General features: G+C 37.6%; 1 protein-coding gene across 4 annotated transcripts in view; it reads right to left on the bottom strand.

The window, feature by feature from the left end:
• The window catches only part of LOC109431042 (serum response factor homolog), a 536,938-nt gene that overhangs the window by 326,551 nt on the left and 185,338 nt on the right, over positions 1-25,049 (bottom strand). The window lies entirely within an intron of this gene.

Genomic DNA, 25,049 nt, shown 5'->3' on the forward strand with positions numbered 1-25,049 from the left:
AACGTCAACTATCAGAAGCATAACTTAACAACAGTCCATTATTTTATCACACTCCTTCACGCCACGCCACATGTAATCATCCAGTCTAACACGCACCTAAACGCACCAAACCAGCTTCTGTCCACGCTGTTGGTCTTATTACCTCTATCCCTTGAACCTCCATGTCACGACCGACACGAACTCCGTGACGACTCCTACCTATTTACTAAATGCAGCGACACCCTACGACGACGCTCCAGTGGTGACCGACCACTGACCACCGCATTGTGACGACCGATCCAAACGGAATCAACCAGCGTTCGCTCACATCTTGTTAATGTTAATTGGGTGTTATTAATTAAGAGTGATAATGATTATCGATCATTTTCACAGTGCTGCTCACGCGGCGGTCGCCAGGCTCTACTGCCTCTTAGAGCCAGATGCACTGAATCGTCCGGGTGACACACTGCGCTGACCAACAAAACGACGACGGCGACGACGATCAAGCCCGAGCGAGCGATGATCGCCCTCAGATGAGCTTCTTCCGTGCTCGCGTGTCGCCACGGTCGTTGTTTTCATTGGGGTGATAAATCGATTAGAGATAGTTTGAATGCTGTCCCTCCACCACACTGGCACTGCCCTCCCTATCAGCGCAGTGCAGTGGGACGCCTTTCGTTGACGCTTGTGGTGGCGCTTCTCGCGGACGGTTAAGTGTATGATCGGGACGGGACCACGGCCTGTTGACCACGGTCATCACGATTTGACGTTCCCATGTCCGTGATGACGCATTCCATTCTACCACTCAATTCACAATTCAATTTGGATTCGGTCGTCGGACCCTCTCTTGGTCGTGGATGGAGAACGAGGACGGTGGAGGTGACTTCCTTTGATCGTTGTAGAAGTCGCATCAGACTGCCAGCCAGGGGGCTCCAGTTTCCAAACGGACACGCACAACGGACTCTTTGGAGTCCCGTCCGTCGCGTCGGTCCATCGTGGGTCGCCGGAGTCTAGTGGAAGGTCGTAGCATTCACGCAGCCCAGGCGTTCCCAGATATGTAATTATCATAAACGATTGCCTAATTGATTTGAATACATGAATATTAACTAAGACGATGCTACCGCGTGGTTGGAGGAAAGACCCACGATCAGGTTTGTTTTTTTTTTTGGAATCGCAGCAGAGGCTCCCGTGCGGAAGCTGCCTATTGGCGGACGTTAGCGTAGCAAGCGAATTTTATGAAAGGGTTGTTGGGAATGCCCAGATCACTAAAAGTTTGAAGGTTTCTTCTTGGCGTAACGTCCCAACTGAAGCAAAGCCTGCTTCTCAGCTTGGGGGTTATATGACCACTTTCCAAGTGTTCCTTTTTGGACCACCCTAATGAAAACCAATTATCAAAGCAGGCAGTTTGCTTTTGCAACAGCTTGAAACTATGTTTATTAATGAAATTTACAAAGAGAATAAACAATTTTAAACATTGGTAATATTTCTTTTCAGTTACATCTACTACTTGTCTACTTACACTTTATAGTTTTCTGCAAATATCCTGCCTTTTTCCCACAGGCGGCTCACGGTAAGATCAACGGTGCTTCAACAAATCCTAAATTGCTCGAACAGAACAATATAAAACTCAAAATCTGCTGATTTATTTCACTTTACTCTTACGTCCATAGTCCATACGTGCTTAGAAAAGCTTCTTTGCAATTGCTTTTAGTAATACTTTTGGAATTAGTTTCAATATCCTCAAACTACACTGCTTGAGTCGGAGCCTAGATTGATTCTTTTGGTCTTTTTCGTTCTGTTTTGGTTTGTATTTTCGTTTCCTTTCCCCTCTCTCGCCCAACATACTCACTGACATTTATGCTCAGCGCACGCATCCATCAACCGGTGTTGTCTCGTCCTGTTGTGAACAACATGTTGCGCCCTGGTTGCGCTGTTGAAGGGTGGTACTGAGCTGTACCAACACCAAGTTATTAACTGAGAGCTTCTTTTCCATTATAAAATGTTCCTGGACCGACCGGAAATCTAACCCTCAGCCTCAGCAAGGCGTTGTTCCTCCAAGGTTTCCTCCAGAAATTCCTTCCATGAGTTTTTTTTTCAGGGATTATCTCAAGGAACTCCTTTAGAAACCCTGCTGGGATTCTACAAGAGATTGCTCTAAGAATTGCTCCAAATATTTCTCCAGAGATTCCTGTAGAGCTTTCTAAAGGGAATTTTTTGAAGATTTCATCAGAGGTTTCCCACGGCTATCTTAAATGATTCCTTCAATGATTTGTCTTGGTGTTTCTTGAGGAATTCATGGGATTCCTCCATGTATTTCTATTCTATGAATTTTTGCTATTTTTATTAAGATTTTTTGCTAGGATTTCTTTAGAAATTTATCCTAAGATTCCTCAAGGAATTTCTGTAGAGATCCCTTCTAGGATTCTTTATTGAATTCATCTGAGGATTAGTTTCAAAAACTCATTCAAAAACTTTTGCTGGGATTCTTTCAGTTGAGATTTCTCTAGCACTCGCTACAGTGATTAGCCTAGAAATCCCTCCCATTGCTCTATGAGGAATTACTGTAGAGATTTCTTCTAGGATTCTTCCAGAAATACCTTCTGTGATTCTTTCAATGATGCCTTCACAACTCCAGTTGGGATTCTTCAAGAAAATCGTAGAAATTGCTAATCTGGAAAACATTTGTAAAGGTCGTTTTACTAGCTTGGGCTAATGTGACCCATCCGTCTCCAAAGGCCTAAGGAAAAAATCCTGAATGTTTTTTTTTTCTTGATTTTGTAGAGTTTTTGGATGTCATTATAATGTATAATATCTTGCAATTAATCAAAAAGAACTCTGGGAAAAATGTAGTAAAATCCCTAATTAATTTTTGTATTATATTCGAAAGTTTTGTTAACCCTCAAAGCCCCAGGACAAACTTTTTATTTTTAATCGTCTGATACTCAGGATCTGTAAAATATAAAATTGGTGGATTTCACTATGATCGACGGTAAGAGTTGTACTTCATGTAAGAGTAGTTGTCAAATCGGAAGTCCATGTTTGAACCTGTTTTTGCACTAGAAATAAGTGTTCCCTGGTGCAATGTTTTGGCGATTCGTCTATGAATCTGGTAGTTTATAATAGTTCTGAAATCTTTAACAACTTAAAATGGTAGGCCAACGCTAGAACACAATGCTGAGGCTACTTCCTAGCATGCATCTGAAACTTGGTCTCAGGAGTGTACTTCCGGTAGGACTCCCTAAGACCCAATTTCGTGATCATAATCATTTTGGACCTGAAAAGATGATTTTAGAAGTTTGATGTCTATGAAGAATTTGTTTTGTATATTTGAGCCCTTCTTTTCAAAGTATCACTCATGTGATTAATCCACCTAAAATTCATACACGGGTCATACTTTTAGCCAAAGAAATATTACTAGATCATTGCATACTTTTAGGCGTTTATCGGTTTCTGTCCCAATTTACAAAATTGATTCCAATTTGTAAAAGAACGTTTCGCTAAGGAATTCAAAGCCAGATTTAGATTTCACTTTAATTGCTCTACCGAGAATAAACAGCTATAGAACATTTCGCCAAACATAGCACCAGGGAACACTTATTTCCGGTGCAATATCAGGTTCAAGCATGGACTTCCGGTTTAAAAACTACCCTTGCATGAAGTACAACTCTTACCATCGACCATAGTGAAAACCACTAATTTTTATATTTTACAGATCCTGAGTATCAGCCAATTATAAATAAAAAGTTTGTCCTAGGGCTTTAAGAGTTAAACAAGTTCTTGGAAAAGTTCAGGAATATAGTAGAATCTCTTAGATAACTAATCTTGCGCAATTTTTCTTAATTTTTTTAACTTAAGTTTTGAGGATATTTCTGTAAAGTTTTTAAGAAGTACCGTAAAATGGGGTGTTAAGGGACGGAAACATTTTTCGTCCCCATTAATTCATGGGTTCTACCTCTTAAAACTTTCAGGAAAAGCAGTCCGATCATTGTCTTGCTGCCTGTTACGCATATAGATTACAAAATTTGACGATTTTTTGGAGAAATTGAAGATATTTAATAAAATGTGCGAATTTTTAGAAAATATGAAAATGGGGTGTTAAGGAACTTATGGGGCTAAATGTAAAAGTTCTTATATTTCAAAGAAAGATAAAAATTGTTTAATTGTAAACAGTGACTGTAATGTTTCTTGAACATCGCCGAAAAAGATTATCATAGTCCTGAAGCTGCAGGAAAACTGTCATTGTTATCTACCTTTGTATATGAGTTTTATTTTGTTAAAGCCTGGAAGTCTGAAAAAATACCGCCAATTGTACCTGAATAGCTTCAATTTTTAACAAACACATTATTCACAGTTCTATTTGGAGTAACCAAATTGAACAGTTCAGACTGACAAAGCGATTGTAAGCTAAGGATGTGTATTGACAGTTTTTTGTTCACTTATTATATTGAAATATTGTATATGCAAGCATCATTAGATTGCCCAATGTGTACTGTGTATTAATGCTGATATTTCTACTCTGGAGCATCGCTGATAGGTCATATTTTAGATGTTGAGATATTTTAGCAGTCATGCGTCATCTTCATAAATACTTGCTTTTGCAAGAGTTAGTTACAGTCTAGTTCACAAAATATATGGAACAAGTGAGCATTAGGGTGCCAATGAAAATCGAATTTTCGAATTTCAAAAACGGGTAGTGCTCAAAAGTTTCGGCTCCTCAAAAAAAGTCCCCATGCAAAATTTCAGCTCAATCGGACTTCGCTGAAGGGTGGCCCAAAGCGGTCAAAGTTTGGCTGTTTTGAAACACGAAAAATATCCCAAGGTAGGGATACATGAAAATTTCGAAATCGAAATTTTTTTTTTTGATGCCAAATGCCTTAAAAGTGCATGAAACGTCGAGATCTGGTGTTATCTCAAAAAAAAATTTTTGGAAAAAAATTGACTTTTTGGACTTAGAAAATTTTTGAGTTGGAGGAGTGAAATGAATTTGAAATGGAGGATTTAAATTTAGCTGCTGAAATATTCATAGCAATAGTACTGGAAAATGTCTTATATCATCGTTGGCAACTGCTAGCATATTATATATCATATATCATTAGGGTGGTTCGCTTATTTTGCATTAGGGTGGTCCTTTTTGAATAAAAATTAAAATAATAAGATAATAGTATTAAAAATCTCTTATATAACTGTAAGTCATTTTCAATATTGAATATATATAATATTTCATTAGGGTGGGTCATTTATTTTTAATTAGGGTGGTTCTTTGAGATGTTAATTAAGAACAAAAAAATATTTCCAGAAAATTTGCCAGTCATATTTTTGTATAGTTTAAAGCCATGATCCTTTATTGGCATGTAACACTTTGTTGAAATATTCCTAGACCAACATGTGGAAAGGGCGTAACAACCGTTGCGAATTTCTACTTCTCCTGTCCCTCCCGGGCGTATCACCAATTATTAATGAAATCTTATATTTTCATTTTTAAATTTTGAATCTTTTTTTTTTTTTGGTGCTTCACTTATTTTGCATAAAAGTGGTCCTTTTTGTAGAAAAATAAATTAAAAAAAAACGATAATAGTATTTGTATTTGTATTGTATTTTCCGTTAGGGTTGTTTTATTTTTGGAAATTAAGATCAAAAAAATCTTCCAGAAAATTCAACCAGGTAATATTTTTCGTATAGCTTCAAGCCATGATTTCCTACAAATCTTTCGGTGACTTATCTATAATGAGATATTCTCTAATTATTATCTCTCCTCTCGTTCTATTTCATTAATCACGGCACCGATTTCTATCTACAGAGTTAAATATTGTGGTACGGACTACCAAAGAGATTTATTTACTAGAGAGGTTCATCTCATTGTAAGATTTTGAAAAGTTTTGTGAGACTAGATTTAAAAATTCAAGTAAATATTTATTCAGCTGTTTCTATGAGGAAGAAGAGTTTAGTTTGAAGAGTAAAACTGTTTGTTGAACCCCTAGGATGGGGAAGTTTTTCATTAATGCGGTATTTGCAGATATAATTAACTTTTGCAATGATCATGGCCAAGCATGTCCGTACTGAGCGGATGAAATGTGTGCTCTTTTGATTTACACCAACAACATTATCGTATTCATGCAATCTTCCTATCTTAACTGATAGAAGGATTTTAAAATAATTTAAATGTCTTTTCGAACTGTCAAAAAACCTCAACGCAGTTCCGCACGGAGCGTTAAAATTCACCCGAGTGAAATTCTCTCCGTGTGCTCAGTGTGGTACTGCGGTGCGGTTTGACAGTTCAAAAAGACATTTAAATTATTTCAACATCCTTCTATCAGTTAAGTTTGGAAGATTTCATAAAAACGATGATTTCGGTGGTGTAAATCAATAGAGCATAATTTTCATACGCTCAGTGCAAACAAGCCTGGTCGTAGTAAAAGGGACGTAACGAAAGAGTGGGAACGGTTTTGTGATATTAACTAAATTCATGCTGATAGGTTTTTGGTATCGTAATCTTGCGGGAAGTTGATCAATTTTTGTCTATTATTTTCTATGAAATCAGTTACGTAGCGCATGTTACCAAGCAAATATTTTTAAAACATGTACTGAAGAGACCTCCATCAAGCTCCGTTAACAAAATTCTTACAAGAAATTACAACATTCTGTAAAAAATAATCGAAAGGCCAAATTTCAGAACTTTGGATCCGGGGTGAAGTTGATCAACCAATGATATTGAATTCTAAGATTGTGAAATTATTAAACAATCTAAATTCGATGATGCTGAATCTGAAAAAAAGTATTGAAATTCTTACATCTGGTGTATTTTGTATGTAAATAATAAAATGAAGTTCAATTAATTACTTTTCTGGAAATATTTTTTTGTTCTTAATTTACATCTCAAAGAACCAAACTAATTTTAAAAAAATGAGCCACTTTAATGAAATATTATATATATTCCATATTGAAAATGACTTACAGTTATATAAGAGATTTTTAATACTATTATCTTATTTTTTAAATTTTTCTACAAAAAGGACCACCCTAATGCAAAATAAGTGAACCACCCTATCGATATATGATATATAATATGCTAGCAGTTGCCAACGATAATATAAGACATTTTCCAGTACTATTGCTATGAATATTTCAGCAACTAAATTCAAATCCTCCATTTCAAATTTATTTCACTCCCCCAACTCAAAAAGTCCAAAAAGTCATTTTTTTTCCAAAAAAAAATTTTTGAGTTCCACCAGATCTCGACGTTTCATGCACTTTTAAGGCATTTGGCATCAAAAAAAAAAAATTTCGATTTCGAAATTTTCATGTATCCCTACCTTGGGATATTTTTCGTGTTTCAAAACAGCCAAACTTTGACCGCTTTGGGCCACCCCTTAGCGAAGTCCGATTGCGCTGAAATTTTGCATGGGGACTTGTTTTGAGGAGACGAAACTTTTGAGCACTTCCCGTTTTTGAAATTCGATGGTCAAATTTTTCCCATACATTCCATTGGCACCCCACAGTGGTTCCATTTGTTCAGGGAAGCGGTCATAAATCATTTTCTTCGTTTTTTGAAGGGCAGAATCATTATAAGTGACCAGAAATAGCATGTTATGACTAAAAAAGGATATTCCAGTTCATTTTTATGATCATCACTTGAAAAATATGAACTTTGGGCTCTTTTTATGATAATTGAACATATCATTAAAAAAACCTTTATTTAGCATAGAAATCAGTAATCAAATATTTTCAATTATTATGAAGATTGGGTCGAATTTTGAGGAATTTCTGCTAAGTATTGCACGTTAAAACATGTATAGTACGACTGTATCATAATAGATTCTTGTGAATAGAATTAGTATTAGCATTATAATTGTGATTTTATTATTAAGTTCTATTTCTACTGCAATAAAATAAATACATGAAACTGAATGTTTTTTCCAGAAATAAGGTAGTTTGCATTGTCGAAACACAGAAAAAAATCATCACATATCGAATTAGTATGTATAACTACAGTACCTAATGCCCAAAAGCGATAATTCTGAAACAATAGTAACAATAGTGCAATTACAGAGTCAATTACTTCTGGAAATTATTTCAAACAAATATTCAGGATTAATTCACAAAACGTACGTAAAAGGAAATTTTTCAACCATACAAATATTGCTTTACACAGTTGTATGTCATATATTCATGAGCCTGCGTTTTGCACAATAAAAAAGATTCAAGTATCTGTCCAGTCGTATTTGTTTATTACAATTGCATTGTAACTGCTATCCAGTAATATAGTACATGGAATTTTAATCATGTATAGCTCTAACCCAATAAAAGAAATATATACAAATACCCCTCGTCATTGCAATTTAATCAGCGCCAGCTATTTTAAAAGAAATCAATTTGTACACTAAGATTTAACGATAATGAATTTATCAAATATTCCGATTTGGTAAGGGAATATGAGGAGTAAATACGCTCTTTTAGTAAATATTACTAAAAGAGTGTATTTACTCCTTCTTCCTCCAGCACTACAGTATTAGGTAATTTAGTATTTGAGGAAATTTTTTAAATGTTGGCAGCATATGCAAAACTTCTTATCAAATTTCACAATTACAGAGGTAAGTTTTGACGAGGCCAAATACGAATGGTTGTTATGCAACTATTGAGGTATGAATACCTCAATACCTCCAGAAGTGTATTTTTTGTTCATAATAAAAAAACATTTCCAATGATTGTTTTCAAATAAAACAACCCTCACTTATTGTAAAAAGCTTTGAAATATCTCCTGTAAAAATTTCAGTCATTTTGGTATGCATTTAAGACAATTCCAGAAAATCTAGTATATATATAATTTTGTAGTTATTTTAATACATATTTTTTATAAAAATAACGGGTAACTTCCAATACTTCCTGCAAGCTTGTATGCAGATATTTGCAGCTACAACCTTCACAGATTGATTCTCCTACTCAAATCTGATCATTTGCTGGCGGACGATTGATTAAATGTGGTTAAGAACATGTTTGAAATGTTACATGAATTTTTATTATGTATATATTCTATTGGTAAAATTATGTGCCTATAACTCACATCCCCATTAGTCCAAAAACATCCAGATCCGGTTTTTAGCGCTTCGAATTGGAAGATAAACATCCATTCTGATTCTCTGCGTTGAAAACCAATTGAAAATCTACTTGCTTTTGTTATACGAAGACGCGGAGTACAACTCAAAAGTCATGTGATTTTCGACAAATTTAAAGAATGTAAAATTGCATAACAGTACCCACGCTCTCATGCAAAATATGCAACAGACACTTACATAAAAATGGATTTTCTGCATTCTTGGGAACATTATTGATTTATAAAAATTATACAAACTCATAAATTAGACAATCAATTTTTCGATTTTTGGCCTATGGCGGTACCACTGTGCACCCTAGTGAGCATATTCCACATTTTCAAAAAGCTGTTACGTTTTAACGCCAAAGATTGATAATATTTAAACAAGAAAACAGATGAAAAATCTATTTTAAAGAATATGCCTTCGTTAAAACATAACATAACACCTAAAGAACACAAACTTCTGTAAAGAGGGGACTACAGCGGCATTGAGTATAAACATTTGATCAATTTTCTAATTATATGTATCAATCTAACACTTGTTTTTAAAGATCTATATTGTATTAGTTGAATTTATCATCCATTGCAACTGTTGGGACGCCTCTGACCCAACATGAAATCCGTAATGTCATTCAGAAAAGTTACCGTTACACAATGAATCATTTGCATCAAAACTTCGTGATACAAATAAAAAAGTTATATGAGAAATGTCATCCCCTAACACCCCACCAGTATATGAAAGACTTTTTTCTCAAAAATTGTCGGTGTTCGAAAACCACCTTAGTAATATCAAATATTTTACCCTAGTTTTGTTTGAAATTAGTTGTAGAACACCTTACGATTACTCACATATTTTTCCTAATAATATTTCTGACTTTACAAATGAATGTTTCAATGGTAGCGAAATTGAGAAAAAGCAATGCCGTTCTATTTTTGATATCTAGTATCCAGTTTAAAGCGTATTTTTATGAGTGGTAATCCTTATAGTTTAGCTTTACTTCCAACACACATTTGAAGCGAAGTTGGAATTAGTGAATCAATTTTTATACGGTTTAGCGATTTTTTAATTTAGTATGTGGAGATGAATCCCTTAACACCCCATGAGTTCTTAACACCCCATTTTACGGTATAGTAGTTTTATAGAATTTGGGCCAATTTCTGAGCTACAAACATTCAATTTTTTTCCCGGAAAGCTCAGGGCGTGGCCGTGCGGCTAGAGGCGTCAATCATCTAGCCGCTTCGTAAGCCTTGGAGTGTGGGTTCGATTCCCACTCCAGTCGGTGAAAACTTTTCATCAAACGGAAAATTCTCCACTGGGACACTGGGTGTTATGTGTGTTTTCCGTTGTCATATGTTAGTGCTTGTTCAGTCTGTACAACCTCTGGTTGAAGACGGTGAAGCGTCTTATAATTTTTGGTTGTCCCTTGAGTAGACACCCTGTTCAAGAAATGGGATTCTTTCAGTAATTCCCCTAGATATTTTTAAAAAGATTCCTCTATGGATTTCTGCTGGGATTCCTCAAAGGTATTCTCCGTGGAACAGACTCATTCTTTCTATGAGCATGAGCATAGATGACCGTACAATTCGTAGTTGCTACTGGGTGATTGACCAGAACAATCGAAATTGCACAGGGAATCAACAAAGGGAGCTAGGGAGTAGCTACCGCTCTCAGTGTGCACAGTTCGAGAATTCCAAACTTTATCAAGTCAATAATGGCGCTGGCCACGTCCTTACGGTCATCGAGGAAGGGAAGGAATGTTAGTGTGACGTACGTTGCTACTACAGACCGAGATCACCTCATCTTCTCCACGACTGTCACGGGAAGGAGATTTTGTTAGTGGGAAAGAAAGAAAGTTATGATCGGGATTCACTTTGGTAATTAATGTAATTCATGCAACCTTCATTTGAATGTTCATTATGACTAAAACATTACACATGTCGACACTGAAGATGAAACACCATTCAAATTATTAAATGATAGAACAATGTTTAATAACAATAGGTGATTTGGAAACTTGTGCCGACATTTGATGTGACGAACCCTCTAACACTTGTTAATTAAAAACGCAAATGGTTTAGTTTTACATGTCATCAAAAAGTTGTTTCAATATGGAACGAACTCACCGATAGAATTCCATCTTTGGCTCCAGTGAAGATGTGCTCCTAATCGGATCTGGAGATAAGTGAACCTATACCCATACACAAGTCGGTACCCGTATTTTTTTTTTCGATCGGCGAGCCCGAACTATCCCTTTTAACTGACGGTCGCCCCGTCGTAGCACCACCAGCCAAAATGCCTCTCGCGCACGAACCTAAAACCCACACACTAGTCGGCACCCTCCTCTTCTAAGGCTTAGCTCGAGGGACTCCTTTAACAACGTGATTGCTCTTGGGATTGCTTCAAAGATTTCGCCAAAGATTCGTCTAGGGCTTTCTATAGGGAATTGTTCAGAAGATATTCCTTCAGATGTTTTCTTATAGTAGGACCAGGCCTTCAGGAATTTATCTTGGAATTTCTACAGAAATTACGTTAATTCCTGGGATTCCACCTGCAAGAATGTGTTGTTTTTTGTTTATCAGAATTTTTTGCGCTGGGATTTATCAGAAATAAGATTGGGGCTATTCATGAACAGGATTAAAATTGGGTCATGTTAGACGACCCCCCTCCACCCCCGTAGATTTTGGTCGATACAAAAAACATAAAGCTTGTATGGAGCGTAGACTTTGGCCAGACAAACCAACACAAACCCCTCACCCCACGCCAGAATGTCTACGTTTTATTACAAAGATTCCTTCTAGGATTACTTCATGATTTTTTGTTAGGATTAGCTCCAAGAACTCCTTCAGAAACTCCTATCAAGATTCCTTTAGGAACTGATCCGGTCATTCCTCTATAGGGATACGTTAAGAGATATTCACAGGGAACCCTTTAGGTATTTCTCTAGAGATTTCTTCAGGAATTCTTTAAGAGATTCCGTCAGAGATTTTTCTAAGGATACTTCCAGAAACATCTCTATTGATATTGATATGCAAGGATTGCTCCAAATATACCTCTAATAATTCATTCAGCAATTTCTCTTGGTATTCCTCAAGGAATTTTTGGGATTCCTCCAGATTGTCCTGCTGGTTTTATCATAGGAATTTTGCTGTGATTTTTCCAGGAGCTTCTGATCACATATGATGTTCAATGGGATGCTCAAGTAGAGGCGCTGTGCGTACACTTTACACGCGCTCATATATAAGCGTCCTACACAACATCATAACAACTTTGTGTTAGCTAGGAAATCCTCCAGAGATTCCTGCAAACTGAGATGTTTTGAGTTACTTGGGAATTTGACCAGAACTTATTTCATAAGCTTAACCTTCCATAACTCGCGCGGTTGGCCATCTCTGTCAGCACCAATAAAGAATTAGTACAAGAGCAAGATGTTTTCAACATATTGTGCAAAATACAATAGCACGATCGCTCGAGGGTGAAAATGTGCTATTCGGAAAACTTATACTTAAGGCGTGAAAGTGCTAGTATTACCTACTTATACTGAACGATCGAAAAATCCAATCGTTTAGTATCAAGTGCTACACACATTTTCAGGTTATAAATATGTGAGTAAGAATAAGTCGTCCTTAGTGATACTGTCGAACTGAGTTATGGTCAATTGAGTCAAACGACTGTGCCAGATGATTCAAAACATCCTTGTCTGCAGAAACTCTGCGTTTTGATAGGATTATAGAGTCAGAGACGTTTCAATAGCATTAAAAGGGGTTCCAAGAGGCTTTAAGGGCGATTCAGGAGGGATCTCAGGAGCCTTTGAAGGGCGTTACAAATGGTCCAGGGTCGTTCCAAGGCATTTCAGAGAGTTTCTTTTTTTAAGACAATTACACCGTCTTCAGCCTGAAGCCGCTCAGACTGAACATTACACTAACATTAGATAATGGACAACATATATAACACTCAGTGGCCCAGTGTAGGTTTTTTCGTTTGGCAAAAAGTTTTTCCCGACTAGAGCGGGATTCGAACCCACACTCCGAGGCTTACGAGACACCTAAATGACTGTCGCCACTAACCGCTCAGCCACGAAGCCCACCGGGAGTTTTCAGAACGTTTTAAGGGTGTTCCTAGGTGTTTGGGGTTGTTTGATAACATTTAAGCGGCGTTTCAAGGGGTTCCTGGAGCCTTTAAAAAAATGGTCTCAAGGGGTTTGGCCATTTCAAATTTATCATGATGATTTCAAGGGCGTTTCAATGGGTACGGAAGTTTCAGGGGCGTTTCGAGGCATTTCAGGTCAGGGTCATATAGTGAGGGTTTCAGGAACATGTATAGCAAATGGCAGGCCCGTGCACAGAAGTGGCGCCAAGGGAGGGGTTTTTCCCAATTTCGGCAAAAGGCGGAGGGGCGCCTAGTGTATGGAACGTCGATAATGGGGAGGTTTAAACCCCCAAACCGCCCCCCCTTTTGCACGGGCTTGGAAAATGGGTTTCAAGAGAATTGCAATGGGATAGTGGAGGGTTAATGGGCGTTTCTGGGGTTGTTGGAAGGTTTTTGTAAGAGGATCCCTGAAAATTCTCGGAGACTTCCTGAAATGCCTCGGAAATCATCCTCAAATTGAACCCATGTAACGCACCTGAGACCTCCCGCAACCCCCGAAAACGCCTCTGAATCCCTCGAAAAAGCTTAAAATATTTCAGAAATGCCTACGAAATTCACCTAAAACCGCCTCGGACCCATGTAACGCAGCTGAGACCCTTCGAAATCCACATAAACGGCTGCGTAACGTCTCAACTCGCCTGAAATCCTCTGAAACTTCTCGAAATGCCTCCAAAATCATCCTATAATCCTCTCGTACCCCAAGTAACACACCTGAAACCCGTCAAAAATGTTCTAGAACTTCTTGAAATGCCTCCGAAATCACCATGGTGTTCAGTGGGATGGAGAGTGTTACTTACGCCTCTGGCGTAGATACGCACCTCTCCATCCAACAATAACAACGTACTCATACTACTGTAGACAGGTATAGTCAGCCCCTTTTCTCCCGAGGACGTTGGCCAAACGTCATAGAGCCGAATGATATTGTAAGCAGAGATGCCAGATATACAGATTTTTCTGTATTATACAGATTTTTAGAGGTTCATACAGACAGGATACAGAGTACAGAAAAAATACAGATTTCATGATCTTGATACAGATTTTTCCTCCATATATTTTTTCCTCATACATTCATGCAAGATGGAAAATAGAGTAATACAAATTATTGAGAGTACAAACCCATTAAACTATCCATATTTTTCACATTTGACCTCAATTTTCAATCATTTCATCACAGGAAATTTTTCTTCAGAATTGAATTTAATAAAACAAATATTACGAAACATATAATGTCCTAGATATGTAATATACGTTGAGGGCGTTTTTTATATTTTTATCACGTTGAAATCTTAATCTCGTAATATAAAACTTTTTAACCTTCGCCCAAAATGAAGTTTTTTTTTGCAAGTTTTCAAAGATTATGTTAGTATAAGGAAAAATCGAATAAACTATATCTTTGCTGATTCTTTTTTTGTGTATTGTTGTTTGCTTGACAATTTGCAAGAATCGCGAATTTCCAGTGAAATATAAAGATGTAAGGAAAATTAAAGCTTCAGTACATGAAAAATGAAATAAAATTTGGAAACTTTGCTAAGCAAAAGAGCTGGTTTTCTTTATGCTTTTCATTCTTATATGTTAAATGAAAATAATGAGAAAACATATGAATAATGTTTTCGTTGAAAATTGACAATAATGACAGTTTTTTTTTTAATAATAATATCTAATCGAACCTGAGAAGAAATAGCCAGTACACACCTTTTCAAACAACTATAAAATTGTGTTGAAGATAAAAAAAATCGATAGAGCTTATGGAAACTACAGTGTACGAATACAACCTGCAAAAATATGATGCATCGAATGTAGCAAAAGGAACACTTCATATGTGATGAAAATATTGGAACATTCTCAACGTTACCGTGCAGATGAAAAGAAAAGAATTGCGATCGCGAATTGAACTCAGGTCCTTTGGGTGTGAATATCACGCCCTAGCAATTTTGCCAATCTTAGCTTGTTGAAGCACAGAGAAGGCGGCATGAGAGGGTTTTTTTTTCTAATTTCGGTAAAAGGCGGAGAGACGTCTAGTGAGGAATCTAGTCGGTAATGGGAAGTTTTTTTTAAAGAAATTCTTGCATAGATTCCTTGAGAAATTTCTAGAGGGCATTCTTAAGATATTCCTTGATTAATTTCTCCATGAATTCTTCTGAATAGATTTCTATGGGTTCCTTCTTAAACTCCAGCAAGAAAAACTTTACACACTCTTCTGGAAATTTGTTTAAAAAGTTATGGAAAACTTTTTGTCGACGGATAACTCCATTGATATCTCCACGGATTCTTAGAGAAATTCATTCAGGAATATTTCCAAAGAATTCCTACGAAAATTCTTTTAGAAATACCTGAAAAAAATATTTCTGGGATCTTTGCAAATGTTTTGTAATGCGTTCCACCAAGGATTTCCCGAAATGTTACTCCAGGTACTTCTTCTATGATGTAAAAAAAGAAATTCGGGTTAAGTACTGTTCCTTTCAATTCCACTAAGAATTTGCATCCCTTGAGAGATAGGTATTTCGACCTCAACTGTAAGGTCGTTTTCAGTGTCTTGCACTTGACTTGACTGGACTTGACTGAAGTCGAGTCACGTACGAGATACCGAAGACGACCTTACAGTTGAGGTCGAAATACGTATCTGTCAAAGGATGCAAAATCTTTGTGGAATTCAAAGGTACAGTACTTAACCCGATTTTCTTTTTACTTACCACTAATTTTACTTTACTTAGGAGTTAGATTTCTTTCAGAATTTTCTGCTTAGATTTCTTTGGAAATTCGTATGTGAAGATATATTTATCTCCAGAGATTTCATCAAGATTCCAAAATTTAGAAGTACCTTCATGGAGTATACCTGAAAAAATAAAAATTCTTAAATTCATCAAGTAGATTATTCACAAATCCTAAAAAAATTTGTTCGGAAACTCTTCCCAGGGATCTTCGAGATTTTTTGAGAAATTCGTTCAGTTATTGCTGCAGAAACTACTCCATGTAGAAGAAAAAAAAACTTGATAGACTTCTGGAGTAACTCTATCAATGCAAGAATCCTTGAGAAATTTCTGCAGTGATTCCTGGAAAATCCGTGGAGGTATTTCTAAAGAATTCTCTTTAGAAAATGCAGACAAAGGTACTTGTGGATATTTTTAAGAAATCCTTCATTGAGTTTCTAAAGATTCCCTGGAGGATTTTCTGAAGGAATCCTTGGAAGAACTGCTTGAGGTACTTCTGAAGGATTCATCGAAAAAAACTCGTGCAGTTTATGAAGAGATTTCTTGGACGAACATTTTAGAGAACCAATAAAGAAATAAAAAAAGAGATGTTTCCAGGAATCTTTGAGAAACCTACAAGAACTGGAGAACCCTTTATAAATATACTTTGAAATATTTCTAGAAAAAATCTTTAAATAAAGCTTATTAGTAGTTCCAAAAGATTCTCTCAACAATTGCTGCACAACTAATTGTTGAGTAAATCTTTTGGAAAAAAAAATGATAAAAATACCCCTGAAGAAAGGTCTGAACAAATCCAAAGCAATGCCTAGAGGAATACTTCAAGGAACTATTGGATAAACTCCTGGAGGAACTTTACAGAAAAATCTATCGAGAATTTCTAGAGGAATTTCCAAAAAAAATCCCGTGAAAATTTCTGAAAAAAATGAGTAATCCTTTAGGTAGAAATTCAAGCAAAAATTTCTAGAATGGTTCTTGAAGATTATTTTTTATAATCTCTCTATTTTTGTGTATTTTAACTTATACTAGTTCTTCATACAAACTGAAAGTTTCTAAATTTCTAATAGAATCTCTGAATGTTTGTTAATGAAAAATATCTACAGGTCGGAGTCGATTATCCGGAGTCGGGTCCTGATACTTCTAAAACATATATCTGAAGAACGGAATGCTTTATAAAGCTGAAATTTTGACATTTTGTCGAACCAACTTTGATTAGTAATCAGTCAAAAGGTCAGCTTCTTACACTATTCTGTTTGCGAGCTATTATTTTGGAAAACACCGGAACTGGACTCCGGATAATCGAGTCCGACCTGTACTGGAATTGCATCTTTTCAACATACGTGAGAAGAAATCCATGGAGAAACCCCTGGAGAAATTCATTGATAAATTTTCGGAGAAATGCTATAGAAAAACTCCTGGAGAAAATTTGGAGATGTTTCCCCAAAAATATTAAAAAAATATGTATTAAGAAATACAAGCAAGCTTATGTAGCAATCCCTGAAGGAATTTTCTCTTCAATCCTTTAAAGAATTCCATGAGGATTTTCGAAAAGAATTTCTGCGGAAACCCGTGAATCAGTTTCAGGATATTTTTTTAGAAACTCCCAGGAAAGTCCCAAGAAAATTCTTGGAAGAATCCCTGGAGAAATTTTCATAGAAATCCGGCGACGTGAAAGTTTAGAATTATTACGAGTAGACATATTTATTTTACTATTCAAAACCATAACGTTTTGCTTTTAACACCGTTTAGTGAAAACTTACTGCAAATAGAAATGCTCGTGCAAAATTCTGGGCACAAACATGTTGTTTACATGTTGAACCCACAGATTTCTAACGAGGTCTGACAGGATTTACGGAAACTTGTTGTTTTTTTTTTTTTTTTGGCTTTCAGTCACAGTTTCAAAATACAGACAAATACAGATTTTCTAAAATCCTGATACAGATTTTTGGAAAAATCATCTGGCATCCCTGATTGTAAGTACAATAGCAATGTATAGAAGACCACTCACGTGAAGTCAGATAGTGCAAACCAACTAATTGTTGAAACTAAATTATATACTTTCCTATATCAATTAATCCGTATTTGAAGTGTGGATAGGTAATTAATAATATTTCTTTGAAATAGTGCTATATTGATATTATTGAAACTTATTTTTCTCTAGTAGTGTTGGTTTATATCCAAGTGAATTACCTCTAACCTAAAAGCTACAACATTCTTATCATACATGCAAGGTAATTGTTATTAACTAATTAGTGAACATAACTATGTACAAACTATTTACAAAATGTTGTTTCAGCACGCTAGAATTGTCAGTACCCAAAAAGCATCAACCTCGATTCTCGTTCTAAGTGCCCAGTAATATGCCCGTACACCTTGCACAGCGGGACTAAACGTGAGTACAAATGGTTAAAATTTTAAGAACTATAGATTATTATTGAGCGGCATCGAACCGAAATAGTATCTGCCCGAAATGTTAGCTAATTCAGGATATGATATACCATTTCAGGAATATAATAATACTCCGATTACGAACGTAAAACATTTGTTTCCGGTTGTTCCCACCGGTATTATTATCTCGGAAATTATCCCGTGCAATTCGTTGGCAACTTCCAACAGAGAGAATAAGAGATGACACCGTACTGCTAACTTACCGGTGTAGTTTATTGAACAGATGATCTACAAAAGTCTAGATAATGCAGGCTATTTACAGTATTGGAAACAATAATGTAAACATTTTCTCATTTCACACAAAATAGCAATTTTCGGAAGTCTATATATTTGGAGTCTATGACGCAATTGAGCTGAAAATTTGACACAGAACTAAAAATACCTGTATTTTTATTTTCAATTGGGTTCAAGAGATTTCATAGGCAAAATGCTGAGTTTCTGTTTGGCACCATTGGAAATAAAAAAGTAAACTATGTACAAACTTAAACTAAAACTAAAGTAAAAACAAAATTTATTTTGTAATATTCTGATGGCTATTTATTGTTAGGCTGCGAAAATTAAAAACGAGCCTCAAGGACATTCTGTTCGAATGTATAGTTTTTGAGTTATGGAAACCAAAATGTGTTACCTTTTCATTTCCTAGATAACATTTATCAAAAAATAAATTTAAACTTACAGCAGTAAGTTTAAATCCATTTCTCCCCCTTCCTACACCACTGTTCCAACAAGCGCTGTTCTACTAGGTTGTATGCTTGCTACCCAAATGGACGTATTTTATTATTGGCTCAGCTACTGTTTGGTGCTTTTGAAAGGGAGCTTCGAAAGTGGCATGATTAGATTTTATAAATATTTGAAATTGATAAATTGTGTTTCGAGTGATTCCAATCCGCTTAGCCTGGTTGTTGATGCAATTTACGGCTGAAAGTGAAATGAACATAAATCTTGGGATCTCGTGGCCTGGCTCCGATCGAGTGGAACTCCTGGGAAGTGACAAATTGGACACCCTCAAATTTAAAACAATCATCCTTTCTCCGAAAAATTATTCTTATTTTGCATAACAGGCTCCCACTTGGCACTAATTCCTTCCTGTTGCCTTTAAGTGCTTAAATCGTGTTGGTTTCCCACACTATCACCTCTATTAAAATAAACAGCAACCTGCTTATTCAGCGGGTCGTTCCCTCGTTTCATCCAGAACTCCCATTCATGTCATCGCGTAGAAACGAATAATCCCTCAAACGTGCAGTTTTCACGTCTTTATCTCTGCATCTCTACGGCCACTCATCAGCGTGAGCCCACCATCTGTTCGGTCAAGTAGCGAGCAAAATAACAGCTTCCTCTTCACAACCATCATTCGGACCATCATGGTCGGCCGTTCATTCAACAACAACCAACCACATCCACCTCTCATAGATGTCATCATTAGCCAATTATAGATAGAGTCATAATATATTTTATTACAGCTGCTCTTTCTCCAGTGGAAGAGCTCTCCTCCTTTCCTCCAATGTTTCCATTTCCTCCCACTGTAGATTTCCCAACATCCAACGACGACTTTTATTTTCATTTTTATTGCCAGAAGATTAGCACATTTGCTGTTAGTGCAACTCCTCCCCAATTGTATGCATCATAACTTTGCGCTTGCGCTTGCAACAGCCCCCTTTACTGTTGTGTTGCGGAGCGGAGAGCCTTTAGCGCCATCCGTGCTCTTTGCAGGGTTGGACCTCAGACGCAAATGAACGACTTCATCCGTGATGCGACTACCCGACTAGGTGGATAACACTAGATTTTGAATTAAAAATCGGCCAATTGGTTTAAGAGATACGATTTTTTTAACTTCCAACACCTTTTCGATCGGGTCGTCTGATGGGCTACCCCGGATTGACGCCAACCGGCGAGATGTTAAACATCATGCACTGCACACAGGAGGAAGAGGCTCGTGTCTAAGATTACCAGCCTCCGCATGCGTTCCGCTGCAGCAATAACAACAACTAACCCGGCTGAAGAATAACTAGCAATGTACCTAGGTAGGTAGGTACCCACCGAGCTAGGTGATGACGACTCTGACTGCAATTGCGGCTGCCGCCGCCGGTCGTCCGCACCGCATCATCCGTGCGCCGTGACTCAGGTTTTGCATTTCTTCACGGATCATTAACACGAGCTGTGTGGTGTGTATAGGTACTGTAGCCGTCATCATTACAAGTCATCATCGCGCGATCGCGGTACGGTGGTGAGCGCCACCTGACTTAACAGTCTTTGATTGTCGCTGCGTGACGCAGAGATTTGCGCTACTTAAGACTTGTTCATTATCGGTTAATTTGGTTAGGCTTAGGGGTAATGCCGGAAGCGAAAGCTCGAAAAGTGCTTAACCAAAAATGTGTTAATTTGGGTTCATTATAATGTGGAAAAAAATAATAAATACTGGCTAAATTTGCAAAAATTTAATTTCAATCACGTGTGGAATATTTGTTCCAGTTAATTAACGTCAATTATCCCGAATCGTTGGTCTCAAGAGAAGAAAATTATCGCGGGACAATAACTTACTTCAATTGATACATCTGAATCCAAAAATTGAAGCTGAATACAGTCAGTTTTTTTTTACGCGGGGAATTTGTACTGCGCTAATTCGTGGAATCCCAAAAACCGCGCAAATAAGTCAGGTAATTACTCGGCCCAGAATCGTTTCGTAAAGAAAATTCCTTTTGGTATAGAATATTTTCGTGCCTGCCACACGGTATACAAATGCAAAACGGTCATTGGCAGGGAAGTTAATAACAGTGGAAAACCTCAAGCTAAGAAGCAGGCTTTGTCCCAGCGAGAACCTTAAGTCAAAAGATTTCAAAGATGTTTCGAAGGGCTTCAGGAAATTTACAGGGAGGTAATCATGGGCTCAAGGCATTTCTGAGGTTTCAGAGGGCTTCCTGAGAGTGTAAGATGCTTCAGGGGCTCAAGAATGTTTCAGTGGGGTTTAGGGACTCACGGAACTTCACTAGGGCTCTGCGGGGGCGTCTGGAGGGCTCTCTGTGGTGTTTTAACGCGTTTCAAGATGTTTCAGTTGATTCTCACCATATGCGCCCGGAGGAGTGAACGCGCGACAACGGACCAGATGTTCGCCATCCCCCAGGTGTTGTAGAAATGCCGCGAATACAACGTGCCCACTCATTTGTTCATCGACTTCTAATCGGCGTATGATGCAATCGATCGAGAACAACTATGTCAGATTATGCACGAATACGGATTCCCGGATAAACTGCTACGATTAATCAAGGCGACGATGGATCGAGTGATGTGCGATGTTCGAGTATCAGGGAAATTCTCGAGTCCCTTCGAATCTCGCTGAGGGTTACGGCAAGGTGATGGTCTTTCGTGCTTGCTGTTCAACATTGCTTTAGAGGGTGTAATTAGGAGAGCAGGGATAAACCCGAGTGGGACGATTTTCACGAAGTCCGTTCAGCTGCTTGGTTTCGCTGACGAAATTGATATTATAGCTCGCAAATTTGAGACGAGGGCGGAAACGTAAATCCGACTAAAGAGTGACGCCAGGCGAATCAGATTAGTCATTAATGTGTCGAAGACAAAGTACATGATGGCAAAGGGCTCCTGGGAGGAATCACCGCGCCCGCCACCCCGAATTTATATCGACGGTGATTAAATCGAGGCGGTTGAAGAATTCGTGTACTTGGGCTCACTGGTGACCGCCGACAACGACACCAGCAGCGAAATTCAGAAGCGCATTGTGGCAGGAAATCGTGCTTACTTTGGGCTTCGCAGAACTTTACGATCGAACAAAGTTCGCCGTAACACGAAGTGAACCATCTACAAAACGCTGATTAGACCGGTAGTTCTTTATAAGCACGAAACATGGACCCTACGTGCAGAGGACCAACGCGCCTTTGGTGTTTTCGAACGGAAGGTGTTGCGTACCATCTACGGCGGAGTGCAGATGGAAGACGGGACTTGGAGAAGGCGAATGAACCAGGATCTGCATCAGCTGCTGAGAGAACCAACCATCGTCAATACCGCAAAAATCGGGAGGCTACGGTGAGCGAGTCACGTCATCAGGATGTCGGATAGCAACCCGACTAAAATGGTTCTCGAGAGTCATCCGACCGGTACAAGAAGACGTGGTGCGCAAGGAGCTAGGTGGGTCGACTAAGTGGAGGACGATTTTCGGACCCTACGCAGAGTGCGGAACTGGAGACAAACAGCCATGGACCGAGAGGAATGGAGACAGCTACTATGCACAGCAGAGGCCACCCCGGCCTTAGCCTGATCGGTAAGGTAAGGTAAGCCCGGAGGAGTCATAACGTGTTCGAGACAAGCGAGGTACTGCAGCAGCGGAAAACCAACCTGATTTCGAAAGGTTAACGATAATCGAATAGATTTTTCTGAAGAGATTCAAACCAGGAAGCTGCCGGAATATTCAACAGAGCTTAACGGAAATCTACGAGGATTTCAGAGGTTTTCTGGGGCGTTTCAAGGCTTTTCCACAGAAAAAATCTCACTAGGTTCAGGGTGTTCTAGGCGATTTCAAGATGTTCCAAGGATTTTAAGTAAATTTTATGGAAAGTCTATTGGAGTCTTGGGGTGATTTTTGAGGAGCTTCAAGGTGCTTCATTGCACTTGAGGGGTTTCAGGAGGTTTCAGGGAGAATTCAGCGAAGTTTTAGATGGGATTCACAAGGGTTTCACGCCAATGGTAGAAAGTTATATCCTAGGCTGAGTATTCCGAAATACGAAGATTTAATTATTGTTGTTATTCCTTTACAGGAATCACAACAACAATAAGGTATCGCCTAGCTTTGCACATAACAAGTAACTGCAAGGATCGATTTCGGATTAATTATGACCGTAGCGTCTAAGAGTTCAGAATAACATATTCAGGGGGTATGACTTTGCAGTTTCCGAGTTTCAGGTGTTTCATATGAATATGACCCTAACAAACTTCAAGAGCGATTTGAAAATGATTTATAAAAGGCGTTTCCGATAAGTTTTACTCGAGATACAGGGACGTTTATGGGTCTTCAAGAGCGTTTCAATGGGATTTCAGGGGCTTCTGCGATGTTTCAGGAGGCTTTCGAGGGCATTCCAGATTGATTTCAGAAGGATTTTAGGAGATTGCAAGGGAATAGGGAATAGGGAAAGAGGATTTCAGGGAGAAGGAGTTTCAGAGTCATTTGAGGAGAAATTCAGAGAAGTTTCAATTCTGGTTTCAGTGGAGCAAGAAGGAGGGGACTCAGAGTACCTTACGGAAGTTTGAGGAGATTTCAGAGTGTTTCAAGTAGCCCAAAGAAGAGTAAAAGATGGTGTTAGAAGAATACAAAAAACCCGACCAGAAGATTCTAACAAAAATATAACATAATTATAACAATCCACGATATGTATAACTCATTGTGATAGAATCATGTTTAACATCATTGGTGTTTAAAAATATTATAACTCAATTGTATCATATTATGTTATAAATGTTGTTCGATAACTCATTGTGAAATAATTTAGTTCTGATTCTTTGACATTCAGAACATCATTTTACACAATTATATCAACATATGATAGAAACTCGTCTTATTCAAGCTAAAATTTATATCATATTGTGTTATAACTTTGTTCTGATTTTAACAAAATATGTTATTATTTTGATTAGACCGGTGTACTTTTTGTTACAATTTTAGTTATTTTAACATCATCCTGCATCTAGTTTATAACAAAATAAGTTATAGAAAAATTTTATATCATCATAACAAAATGTGTTATAAACTTGGTATATTTTTCTAGTCGGGAAGCCTCTTATGAGTTCCAGGTGGTTTCAGAAGCATACTGGCTGGGGTTTTATGAGATTTTAGAGAGATTTCATGATCGTTTCACAAGGATTTCAGGTAAGTTCAGATGGCTTAAGAGGGTTTCAAAGAGAATCAAGAAGACCTAAGAGGTTTCAAGAAGCAGCATGAGTTTCCAGAAGCTCCTTCTGAAGTCCTTGAATCTTCCATAAACCTCGTGTATCTTTATAAACGAGATTGTTGGCCCTAAGCTAGTTCATCTTGGATAAGAGCTGAAGATATTCTTAGAATGATATTTAGAAGTTAGCTTAATTAACTTAGAAATGTTTCCTAAGAGATTCTACAGGAATTCTCAAGAGTTTATTTCTAGGGCTCTTTAAAGAAGCTCTTCCAGATGTTTCTCCAGGTATACGTACAAGAATTCCTTCAGAAATACGTCCTAAGATTGTTCCAGTAAAGTTTTTGGAAAATCCTACCAACATTTTATCAAAAGAATTTTTCAAAAAATACGTCCAAAAATTGCTCATATTAAATCAATATAAACACTACCAAGAGTATCCGGAGAAATATCTCCAGGTGTTTTTGAGTTAGCTCTTAGGAAAGAGTAGGGTAAAAGCTCCCTTAGTGGAGGTAGTACCAATATTGGTGGTAGTGGCAATTTAGCACTATTTCGACCAAAAAGCTTACAAATGGCATTTTTAATAGATGCAACATGCCTAATTAATATAGCGCATTTAGTTCACCACTGGACTATCGCACTAGTTTTCAAGAGTGCGAAAACGCAAATAAAAGTGCGCGATTGCATCCAATCGACTCGGTGTCTTCAGAGCACTTATTCAGCATACATCGAAGAATTAGTGCGCCGAAGACATCAACTTGATTTGGTGCAGTCGCGCAGTTTTATTTACGTTTTCG

Source organism: Aedes albopictus, chromosome 3, assembly GCF_035046485.1.
Source record: "Aedes albopictus strain Foshan chromosome 3, AalbF5, whole genome shotgun sequence".
In the NCBI taxonomy this organism is placed as follows: Eukaryota; Metazoa; Arthropoda; class Insecta; order Diptera; family Culicidae; genus Aedes; species Aedes albopictus.